We start from the raw sequence: 12,263 nt of genomic DNA, 5'->3' as shown, positions 1-12,263 counted from the left end.
TTATTTTAGCTATTTTTAATCTTAAAAAAACCTTGCTCAAAAAATGTTTGTCTTTATTCGAGTACTTTTTGAGCACATTCAACAATACCGCAATAGTAATAATAACCGTGATCATGTTGGTCACGATACCAAATGTATATGAAATGTGTCATAGTTATATGACTAATTATATATCATACAACAAAAATGAAAATCATTAGTCAGCATACACCAAAAAACGGACCTAAAACGGATGTTTTACATATTCCCACACTGGAACCGAAAGTTTCTATTCATGAACTGGCCTGTTAAAAAAACAAACAAACAAACAAAAAAACAGTGTGGTGGGTCTGTGTACCTCCCGTTCATTCGATTTCGAATTCTCAAATGCAAATCAAAAAACTAATTTTGGGCCAGTTTTTCTATTTTTATTTCTGAAACAAAAGTTGACATGTCCAGGGTGTACCCCGCCTACCGCCCGAATGCAGCTGAGATAGGCTCCAGCACTCCCCGTGACCCCGAAAGGGACAAGCGGTAGAAAATCGATGCATGAATGGAAGTTGTACAACTATTTAATGACCCATTTTTATAACGACAATAGGATTCCTACTGAACAAAAGGTGTAAGCGTTATGCTAAAAACATACTAAACGCCAAAAGGACAAGCGGTAGAAAATGGTTGGATGGATGCTAAACGCGAAGGAAAAGCTAAAAAATACTGCTTCCTGTTCAATTTGTCATCACACAGATGAACAGGCCTTGAATTGGATTGGATTTTTGTGTTTATCTGGAAAAAGCTTAAATACATAAAAGGAAAACAGCACAAAACATTTTTTTATGGTAATATTTTGTTGAAAATCAACCCTTTTTTGTTTGTTTTCAGATCTGCCATTTATAGGAAAAATCGAAAAACGGCCCTAACTTTGTTTTTTTTTTTGCGTTTCAGAATTGGAAATAGAATGAACGGAAGCGTCATGTCTATGTGATCATGTTTTGTTTAGTTGTGGTATGTTACTTCAAGACTCCATTCGTTCCTGTTTTTTAACTCCATTGTTTTGTTTCCATGACAACCCATTAGTTTTCACCTGTCCTCATGTCACACACCTGGTTCACTTGGACTCATGCACCTGTTGTCAATCACCACGTCACCTTTTAAGCCTGTAGTTGCCAGGCGACATCACCCTCTAGACACCCTTGTTATTCATGCTGATGATCCGTGCTGCGCTTTTTCATGCTCTTTTCTTGTTCCAAGTAAGTTTTCTTAAATCATGCCATAGCTTGCAAGTTTTGTTTTATGTCCATAGTTTTGCCATTGTGGTAGTTTTTATTTTCTTAGACAAGTTTTGAACCTCTGCTGAGAGCGCCTTTCGTTTGTTCCTTTTTTTCGAGTTAAGATTGAAATCATGTTTTTACCTTCACGCCATGTCCGATCCAGTCGCTTTGTACCATGGGAAAACAAACCTCACTTTAGTCCTAGTCTTGACAGGAAGTACACGGAGCATGGACCGTTATATATGGTCGGTCTTGTATATTTGCTCAATGGCTTACCTTTTTTTGTTGCACAGATAAAGCCTTGTTTGATTGTGATTGTAACTTTCACTTACTTATTTGGGAAAAAATGATATTACAATAGCACACCTGCACTGTGCATACACACTACACACACACACACACACACCTACATGTGTGAATTTCGATTGGCATCAATCAATTTCTCACACTTGACAGCACATATAAAAAATAAAAAATAAACACACCCAGGCATTCTTTTTCTCTCGTGTTACTGCAATTTCTGCATCATGGCATGAAGGGTGTTTTCACACTGTCACGGTCAGTCAAGAATGGCCCACATAAACAGGAAATAAACCCACAGCGAGAACATGGAATTTATCACTTTAGCTGTGAAAAAAAAAATAATCATCAAAATATATTGTAGTTCCTGCACTTGTGTAAACAGACTCACTCCCACTTGTTATGCCATCTCTAAAGCCTTACTGTGCTGCGTATACGGCGTATTTTAGCAAACACAAGCCTGTCTAATGCCAACTTTAAGATTATAATAATAGTGAACATGAAGCACACAGCGAGGATGTCGCCTTCATACTGCGTCTGTGAATTATGCTTGGCAATTCGATGCTAACTTACCAGGTCCAATGAATAATTCACAGATGCCTGCCAAGATTTGTTCTATCGAAAAACATTTTGTCTCATTAGCACATTCATTGGTACTAGGAAATTATGTGTCAGGCTAAGTGGAGTGTGCTGTTAAAATGACTCTCTCTCCCCCCGACACAGCTCAGATGGTACCTGCCCCCTCAAGCCATCTGAGCATTGCAGACATCTGTGAGTATTAACCTGCCAAGAACAAGTGTAATGTAAAAAATATGAAATATTCTGAAATAGAAAGACAGGCCGAGGAGGTCATTCTGGGGGACTGCAGAAGGCTTTCATGTACTTACAAGTGCTGTTTTTCTCGCATCAATGTCCAAGTGGGTATGTGCACACTGGAGGGGCTGTGACGCTGTGTTCCAATTATCTGGCATAAAGAGAACTACAACGGCGTCAATCACGCCACATCTTTAGAAAGAGTGCTGCGGTGAACACATAAGAGCCATTTCTGACCAAACACACTTAAATGAGGTAGGTGGAGTGACAGCGTTGAGAGCCAAACAACCCACTTTGTCCTCGTTTATACTGTAGGTACAAGGGAGGGGCATTCAAAATCATTTCCAATGTATACTTACATCCATCCATTTTCAACGACTTGTCCCTTTCAGGTTCGCGGAGGTGCTGGAGCCTATCCCAGCTGCACACGGGCGGAAGGTGGCGTACACCCTGGACATGATGCCACCTCACCGCAGGGCCAACACAGACAACATTCACACTCACATTCACACACTCGGGACCATTTAGTGTTGCCAATCAATCTATCCCCAGGTGCGTGTTTTTGGAGGTGGGGGGAAGCTGGAGTACCCGGAGGGAACCCACGCAGTCACGGGGAGAAAGATCCCGAGCCCGGGATTGAACTCAGGACCTTCGTATCGTGAGGCACATGCACTAACCCCTGTTTCACCGTGATGGATAACTTAAGCGTTATCCGTCCATCCATCCATTTTCTACCGCTTGTCGCGTTCGGGGTCGCTGGAGGCTATCTCAGCTGCATTCGGGTGGAAGGCGGGGTACATTTAAAAAAAATTATTTAATAGGGCTGTGAATTTTTGGACAACACGCTATTCGACTCGATTCTTGAGGGTAATTGATTCTCGATTCAAAACACAAAACAAGTCAAAACACCACAGCATTAACCAGAGGGGACTGCAACGTATAAAGGTGCATGACCAAAGTTGGCTAAATGGTGGGGTCTATCAAAGGCAAAAAGTCATGGAACAGAAATTGTGACAAATATTTGATTTGATTTAAAACTGCTCTGAAACAGTGGTTTAAAACTAATCAGACATGCACACACAATTAGATTAATCACTTGTTTGTTGTTTGTTTTATTTTTTTTGTCCAGGGTCTGTGCTTTTGGTATGCTTGTAATGTGTAATGTCTTTTGTGAAGTGTGAAGAGAAGTGAAGTGAATTATATTTATATAGCGCTTTTCTATAGTGACTCAAAGCGCTTTACATAGTGAAACCCAATATCTAAGTTACATTTAAAACAGTGTGGGTGGCACTGGGAGCAGGTGGGTAAAGTGTCTTGCCCAAGGACACAACGGCAGTAACTAGGATGGCACAAGCGGGAATCGAACCTGCAACCCTCAAGTTGTTGGCACGGCCACTCTACCAACCGAGCTATGCCGGTTGGTGATTGATGTATTCTTTTGTATCTTGACCTATTGAATGTTTACTGTATTAACCTGCATTGGGACAACGGATGAAAATTAGCTATTGTGCTAACTCCGGCATATTTATATTGTTGCTCTATGTTGATGAATATGCATTGTCCTGATTCAAATAAATAAATTAATAAATAAATATTAACGATTCTCAATTCAAAAGCCATACTTTTTAATAACATTCGGTGCCAGTTTTATGATTAACTACATTGCTCCATTAAAAACAAAAGATAAAGAGCTGGGAAAAATGTCTATATTACTTAAAAGAAAACTGTTTTTTTTTCTCAATAAAATTCTACACAAACATTTGATAAAGTCAAATACAAAAAAGGCAACAAGAGAATGATCCCACACTTCTTTTTTAAAGTAAATCTGTACAGTAGATATGGGCGTCTACATCAACTATATGACAGATTTAAGCACAGATCAAAAAATATTTTGCTTTTTTTTTCAATTGATTTTTGATTTTTTTTTAATCGATTAAGAATCGTTACATAAAAGAATCGCGGTTCATTCGAAAATCTGTTTTTTTTTTTAAACCCCTAATATTTAATGTTTCCAGTTGATCTGATTTCCTCACATCGTTTACCAGATGCAGATTTAGGGTTGACAAAGACTGGGGTCATAGGACAGAGTGACGATGATACGGCGTCTCAACTTTAAAATTCTGACCTATCTAAAGCAGACAAAATCACTGCATTTCACTAATAATTGAATATGCTTTGATTAACCAGTTTATTATTATCCAAGCCCATTTGCACGCATGTTGGGATGTAACGATATGAACATTTCACATCATGGTTATAGTGACCAAAATTATAATTGTTCTCATTATCATCCCGGTATTGTTGAGTGTTTCCAAAAAGAATTTGTTTACACACTGATTTTTTTTTTTTTTTAAACTAAAATATATAAAACCACAATTGTGGCGCCCTACTTAATTCAGCGGTCCTTGAAAGCTCTGTAAAAACGTCTCCATCTCATATTCCTCATATAGAACGACCACTCTGTGCAAAGACAGCAGAGCTTGGAGGTTCAATGTACAATTGTAGTTGCTCGGATAGTAATGTGTTTATATAAGTTTAAATAGGGGTATGTTGTTTCATAACTTCCGAGATTTTCCCAGAGTTGCATGACAAGCTGACCCGAACCAAAAACTGGTAAATGTGGCCCGACTGGTCACGTAGGACATAAAGATCCTAGGAAATAAAAACAATCTGACTAGTTGTTGGGTTTTTTTTTCGTTATTATATACTTTATTATATTGTGCACTGTTCAAAACATATATTATTTGCAACTAAATGCAAATAATTAAACCCTGTGTACACCTCCATTGTTGTTGCACTCCCCTGGCTCAGACAATCCAAGAAGCCTTCTGATTTGGCCCAATTATCCAAAAATGTCCAATATAAAAAGTGTCGAGCTAACCACGAGCCTCGGGCGTTATGTGACAACATTGGAAACCCCTTGACTTCTGACAAAACAAATTATATTATCAGAAGGGATCTTGTCCAAAAATATGGTGTCAAAGTAGCAAATGTAGTCATTAATGGTGGCGTAACTGACAGAAAGAACGAGGAAAAAGTTTTGGAGCAACATGATACCATTCGCAGTGTTTACTGTTGATGATGCTTCAACTAAATTTTACAATAGTCAAATTGTAGAGTTCCGGTGCAACAGTTGCTACCTTAGCAACTTTATTGCCATACCTGTTAAAGTCCACTGACAGACCCAAGGTTAAATACCGCATTCAAGCGTTATCTAAATTGTACACCAAAATTGTAGGGAGCAGTGTGATTTACACTTACCTTTGCAAGCTTAAGTGCAGAGGTGTGGACTCGAGTCACATGACTTGGACTCGAGTCAGACTCGAGTCATGAATTTGATGACTTTAGACTCGACTTGACAAAATGTAAAAAGACTTGCAACTCGACTTAGACTTTAACACCAATGACTTGTGACTTGACTTGGACTTGAGCCTTTTGACTTGACATGACTTGCTACTTTCCCCAGAACCCAACGATTAAAAAGTTATTCAGGAGCGCTCCGTATCTTCCATTGTGTACGCGTGTTTGTCAACATGTGTGCGATGACAGCCTGTGCGCTACTTGTCAGTACAACAGCCAATCAAATTACATCCACGTTTTTTTCGTCACACAGCATTCAGCCAATCAAATTGGAGGAAAACCAACGAAGAGCTTTCAAACAACAGAAGAATAAGTGAATACAATTATGCCATAAAGTGTTTCGTTTGGGTATTAAAAGTACGACTTGGTCAACAAAATAGGAATTGCCGTAAGCAAAACATGCGGTTGGAAGATTACAGATGGAGACGCAACAACTTCCAACTTCGTTCGACATTTGAAGTTGCACAAAGAAGGGTAAGTTTTGAATGTTAGCTTGCGTTTATTGGCTGAGTAACGTGACTTTATTTGCTGTGGAGTTAAATCAGTGAGGCTGTAAACTCACTGCTAACGTTAGAACCATAGACATCTTATAAGGGTACGCAGCATCGAGCGCTACTGCCTGTTGCCGCAGACGAGACGCGGGGCCGCCATCTTGGAGTGGTGATCCGCTCCACTCAGTGCAATTCATTTGGCAGGAGCAATGAACTGTCAGCGCATTTCATACATCTTACCTCACTGAATACCACTTATAATCACGCGCTTTTTTGTCATACGTGTAACTATGATAAAGGACACATGTCTTGGCGTGTTCATAATTTGCTTAACAGAAATAGAATATTTTTATATGCTATAAGTGACCAGACGTCTGAGATCAAAACTGGGAATATAATCCCAGAGAAGGGGAAAAACCGTCAGCTATTTTGAAGTTGAAGAAACAATATGATTAGGTTATATATACATGCATATATCCTACATAAACAATGTATGAATACATTACATATCTATATATCTTACGGACCTATAGACCAGATGTTCTCAAATGGGGGTACTTGAAGGTATGCAAAGGGGTACATGATATTTTTTTTAGTATTCTAAAAATAGCAACAATTCAAAATCCTTTATAAATATATTTATTGAAAAATACTTCAACAAAATATGAATGTAAATTCATAAACTGTGAAAATAAATGCAACAATGCAATATTCAGTGTTGACAGATGGATTTTTTTGTGGACATGTTCCATAAATATTGATGTTAAAGATTTCTTTTTTGTGAAGAAATGTTTAGAATGAAGTTGATGAATCCAGATGGATCTCTATTACAATCCCCAAAGAGGGCACTTTAAGTTGATGATTACTTCTATGTGTAGAAATCTTTATTTATAATTGAATCACTTGTTTATTTTTCAACAAGTTTTTAGTTATATTTACATCTTTTTTGTATGAATAGTTCAACAAAAACCACTACAATTGTGCAATATTTTGCACTGTTATACAGTTTAATAAATCAGAAACTGATGACATAGTGCTGTATTTTACTTCTTTATCTCTTTTTTCAACCAAAAATGCTTTGCTCTGATTAGGGGGTACTTGAATTACAAAAATGTTGACAGGAGTTACATCACTGAAAAAAGGTTGAGAACCACTGTTATAGACTTTATCTCTGTTGCTGCAACAGCAGAGAGTTTTTTCTGTCTTGACACTTTGTATTGATATTTTCTATTACATTCTTCCTTTAAATGACCATGTTTACAGTGATTGTTTTATATGTATTTTTCACGTATGTTGCTTTGGATAAAAGTGTCTGCCAAATACTTAAACATATATAAACACCTGAAGGTCTTTATGTCAGCTAAAACCACCAATCTGTTTCACTGGATTCAGAATAAAACCATTCTGTCTTACTCAACAAAGTTAGTATTTGAATATTGTTACTTGAAGACTTATCTGTGGTTACAATAAAATGAGAATGCATCATAATCAATGGCGGCTGGTGAATTTTGTTTTAGGTGGGCCTGAAAGTTTGTAAACCAAATACCTGTAGGGGGGTCATCCTCCCCCAGAAGATTTCTTTGTGATTTTCACATACAAATATTGTAGTTCTTTGCTCCTGCTTAACTCTGTGGTAATATTCTTTTCACAAAATACAACCAATAATATGTTAATGTAAATTCTTACTTGTGAAAAGTAATCCTCCAATTCCTATTTTCAACAGTCCGCTCAATTGAGCAGGAAAACGCTGAATACCAGCCCAGCATCTTTTTTTTCTACCTGTCAAATGTTAGTTTAGGCTGTTTGCCGGCTCCTCATCACCACTTCAAGATGGCGGCCAAATTGCTTGCGTCACAGCAGCCAGTTCTGCGTCTACTTATAAGATGTCTATGGTTATAACGTCATTGCAAACACGGTAATCTGTTGCGTCCACTGCAGATGTTACCTTATTCATACTTATTGTCAAGTGATTTTTTTTAAGCAGGGTTGCATGAGGTACCTACACATAACGTTACATTAATGAATGTATCACACACAGTAACGTAACATTAGACGGCGGTCAGCAGCACCGCGTATTTTAGCCACCTACAAAAAGACAAACATAGTCAAATAAAGGTCAGTTAAAATGTATACTATATTAAGAATATGTGTACATATTCCATAGAGCCCTGACATATAACAAGTACAGCACTGTTCATTGTTATGTTCATGTATTTGTTGTTTTTCATGTGTACACACACATAAACACATACAGTATGAGATGACATCAATGAGATAAGGTGACAACATGACATAAACTGCTGATGAACTAGTTACAATGCAATATTCCATGGAAATACAATGTTAACACTTTTGTGCAAATAAGTACAGTTGCACTTGTTTTTTCAAATGTGTTTATACTGTAAAGGAATGAGTTAAATGTTTAGAATAACTGGTTAATAGTGCTATTATGAAGTGCAATGTCAGCACTGTTTTTTTTAATAATAAATACATACAGCGTTTTAAAAGTATACACAATCTGTGTACATATATTAGTCTGTGGTTAAAAAGACTTGAAATGACTCGAAACCCAAAATGCAGGACTTGGGACTTGACTTGAGACTTTCCAGTATTGACTTTGGACTTGACTCGGACTTGCCTGTCTTGACTCGGGACTTGACTTGAGACTTGAGGGCAAAGACTTGAGACTTACTTGTGACTTGCAAAACAATGACTTGGTCCCACCTCTGCTTAAGTGTTTAGCCAAGTTTAGTGGGAAGAGTTTTATTATAGGAGGTAATGTCCACAATAGACCCTTGAATCTGCTGAGACATCGAAAATACTGTTAATCCAACGTACTCTATTGTGAAACCCACCCAAAGCGGAGTCTCACCTCTGCGTTTAACTGAAACATCTCACTTCCCTAAACTCAGTCAGAACACAGTCCAAAGTACCTTAAAATCCACCTTGACAGCCCAAATTATCTTAACCCGTCGGAGATCCAGAATATTCTAGTTGAGCCTGTTGTTAAAAGTGTAGAAAAGGCATAAAAGCCCACTCTAATTAAAAATCTGAACTTTCTCTAGCAAGATGCCCAAACCGTACAGTGATCCTATTATGAAACATGACGTTTTCAACTTGACTTGATATTTGATGATGCTTCTTTGTCTAACTTGGAAAAGACTCGTAAGACCTGCTTCCGATGCCATTTGTCCCCTTGGACCCTGGAGACTGTAAGGCTTTTGGATTCGGCCCTTGGTGCTGTTTAAGACAGTGAAGAACTAGTAGTAAGATTCATGAGCACTCTAAACGCAGAGAGAAAAACCCTCTGCAAATCTATATAGCCTGGAAGTGGCGATCAATCTCATGATACGTAGAGGCGGACTTGAGCCGCATGAGATGAACAAGCAGCTTCTTGAGCAATTTGATAGAGGCTGTTGGTGTAATACTCTTCTGACCGAGCTGCAGTTAGAGCTGAGGAACAAAGATATACAGAGTTATTACTTCTCCTTCGTACTGCAGAAAAAAGACAATAAGTTAAAAGCACACGAATGAGAACACACTTTAATTCCGGTATGCAAAAAGCAGTTTCTAACCAACAAACAGTGACTGAAGTAAATTCAAAAACTGCTGCAGTCGAGTCAAACAATCTGGAGGATTTAAAAAAAACAAGTCACTGATCTACGAAGCCAACTAGCTGGTTGTAAAACAGAAAAAACCCAGGAACCCTCGAAAAAGATTAACCGAAGAAACCTGTAAATAAAAAACCTGATCACGCTAAGACTGAGTACTTACCTTAACCAAGCCGTCTCAGTACTTCCGCTTTAAGGAAGATGGACATAATTTAGCCACATGTTAGTGAGACCCAAAACCTGCCCTTGTAGCTGCAAAACATAAGGGACTGAAAGTGAAAAGACAAATATGGGACAGTCAAAATTAACTGTCTTTAAACTAACGACTCCCTTTCTTGCGGGAAAAACAGAGGCTTGTGCAGAGTTTAACAAACCATCCATTTAAAAGTGGTGCCAATTTTAGGTCACATTCGAGAACAGACACCTTCAACTCCCCGAGCAGTTGGATTGGCACACAACGTACAGCCCAAGTGAAAGTTAATGGTCATACAGTTATTTGTTAGATACCGGTTCCCAGGTCCTACTACCAAAAACATCCGTCCACCCCAAAGCTTAGGCCACTTTTTGAACTTTTAGAGGTGGAGTGAGCAATCGGTCAGTGCGTAGCCTATTTAGGCTACATTGAAATGCATGTCACATTCCCAAAATGCTTTTTGATATCAAAGTTGAGGTACCAACACTTGCATTAGTTGTTCCTGATGATTGTGCTGCTTTTCAGTCCTTGTGTTATGCCTTGAGTACGGATTGGACTCCAAGATGCAGAGACGGGAGGAGGAGTTGAATTACAAAAACGAAGATTGTCTTTAATTAGTTCAAAAGGGAAAACTCAAGGCGATGGGGCAAAAACTGAAGGAGGACTCGATGGTCAGCAAAAAGGTTTCAACGAAAACTTCTCTCACTTACTGAGGAACTAGGGAACAAAAACACCAGAGGTAAGGAATGGTTATAAGAAAAAGAAAGCACGTACCGAATTGGTTGGATGCAAGTCGAGTATGAGCGCATGGAGAGCACAAGTTTCATTAACCGGCGAGGGGCAGCTGACTGTGATGAACATATATAGAGCCCAGTAGAGAGTAGTCGCAGGTGTGCCTCGTTGGAACTAATGGATAGAGGAGAATTAACACAAAAGCAATATGGAGAAGACAGGAAAATAACAAATACACAACACCTTGATGCCGATAGGGACATACACGTTGGATACACTTTACGAGTTGTACTCCGTAGCTTGACACGAAATGCAACCAAACATGCCACATGGTTATAAGGCAGTGTTAAAAGTCTTTGACTTAGGACACAAGCTGTCCCGAGACATTAGCCTTCGTTTAGTGACTGTGTACAACAAAAGAACCAGAGTTACTACCTGCAGGCCAAACAGTTGTTTTAGATGGCTTGGTACCAATGATTGTCCCACACACACCAGGTGTGGTGAAATTAACCTCTGCATTTGATGCATCCCCTTTTTCACCCCCTGTGAGGTGAGGGGAGCAGTGAGCAGCAGCGGTGGCCGCGCCCGAGAATCATTTTGGTGATTTAACCCCAATTCTAACCTTTGATGCTGGGTGCTAAGAAGGGAGGTAACAGGTCCCATTTTTATAGTCAACCTAACGGTGTCAGTTGGTAACAGGGAAAAGTGTGTCCTGTTAAAGCACCCGTCAGTGTCAATTTTACCTAGTGACATCCTTGTAAAACCTTGTCTAGCAGACATACCGGAAACAGCACCTTATCCTGTCCCAGTTGTATCTGTACATGACATGACAATCCCCAAGAAATGCGTCTTTGGAGAACTTAGTGCATATCAAAGAGTCCTTTCACATGACGGGATGACGTGGCTCGGGTGGTACAGCGGCCGTGCCCGAAACTTTAGGGTTCCAGTTTCGATCCAAGCTTCCACCATCCTAGTCTTGTCCGTTGTGTCCTTGGCAAGACACCCTTGCTCCTGCCTAATGGGTCGTGGTTAGGGCCTTGCATGGCAGCTCCCTCCATCAGTGTGTGAATGTGTGTACGAATGGGTAAATGTGGAAATAGTGTTGGAAAAATGTAGAATAAATAATTTGCTGCTGTACTCACAAGGACTCAGACTAAGAAAGAGCCACCATATCTGGAGCACTGGGGGTTGCTGCTGTCCGATATCTGGTGGATGAAAGACGGTTCAGCAACTTGACTTAACTGGTTGAGATCTGGGTCTTGAGAGCAGCAAAATGCCTTGCAACTCAAAATAGGATCTTGGGAGCCCTAAAGTGGGAGGCGGTTTCATCAGCCAAGGTCATCACTGCAGCAGAGCACTGAGATGCTTTGAGGGACCTTTTTCTTGCTGCACATTAGGACGTGACCTTTACAACAACTACAATAGACCGGCTGGTAATCTTTAAGGAGGTAGAAAGTGGGCTGTTGGCTTGTGGTGGAAGAGTTCAGGCTTTTAAAGAAGACAGAGCTGATGT

At 39.3% G+C, this 12,263-nt stretch overlaps 1 long non-coding RNA gene across 1 annotated transcript; it reads left to right on the top strand.

Annotated features, from left to right (window-relative positions):
- The first annotated feature begins 1,076 nt into the window (after positions 1–1,076).
- LOC133561428 (uncharacterized) lies at positions 1,077–3,841 on the top strand. The gene is made up of 4 exons (XR_009808691.1): positions 1,077–1,229; positions 2,274–2,321; positions 2,469–2,618; positions 2,756–3,841. It is a non-coding gene; the product is annotated as an uncharacterized LOC133561428 (long non-coding RNA).
- Positions 3,842–12,263: the final 8,422 nt, after the last annotated feature.

This window comes from Nerophis ophidion, linkage group LG11 (genome assembly GCF_033978795.1).
Source record: "Nerophis ophidion isolate RoL-2023_Sa linkage group LG11, RoL_Noph_v1.0, whole genome shotgun sequence".
Lineage (NCBI taxonomy): Eukaryota > Metazoa > Chordata > Actinopteri > Syngnathiformes > Syngnathidae > Nerophis > Nerophis ophidion.
Note: the sequence above shows the minus strand (reverse complement) of the source record. Positions and strands in the feature narration are given on the sequence as shown.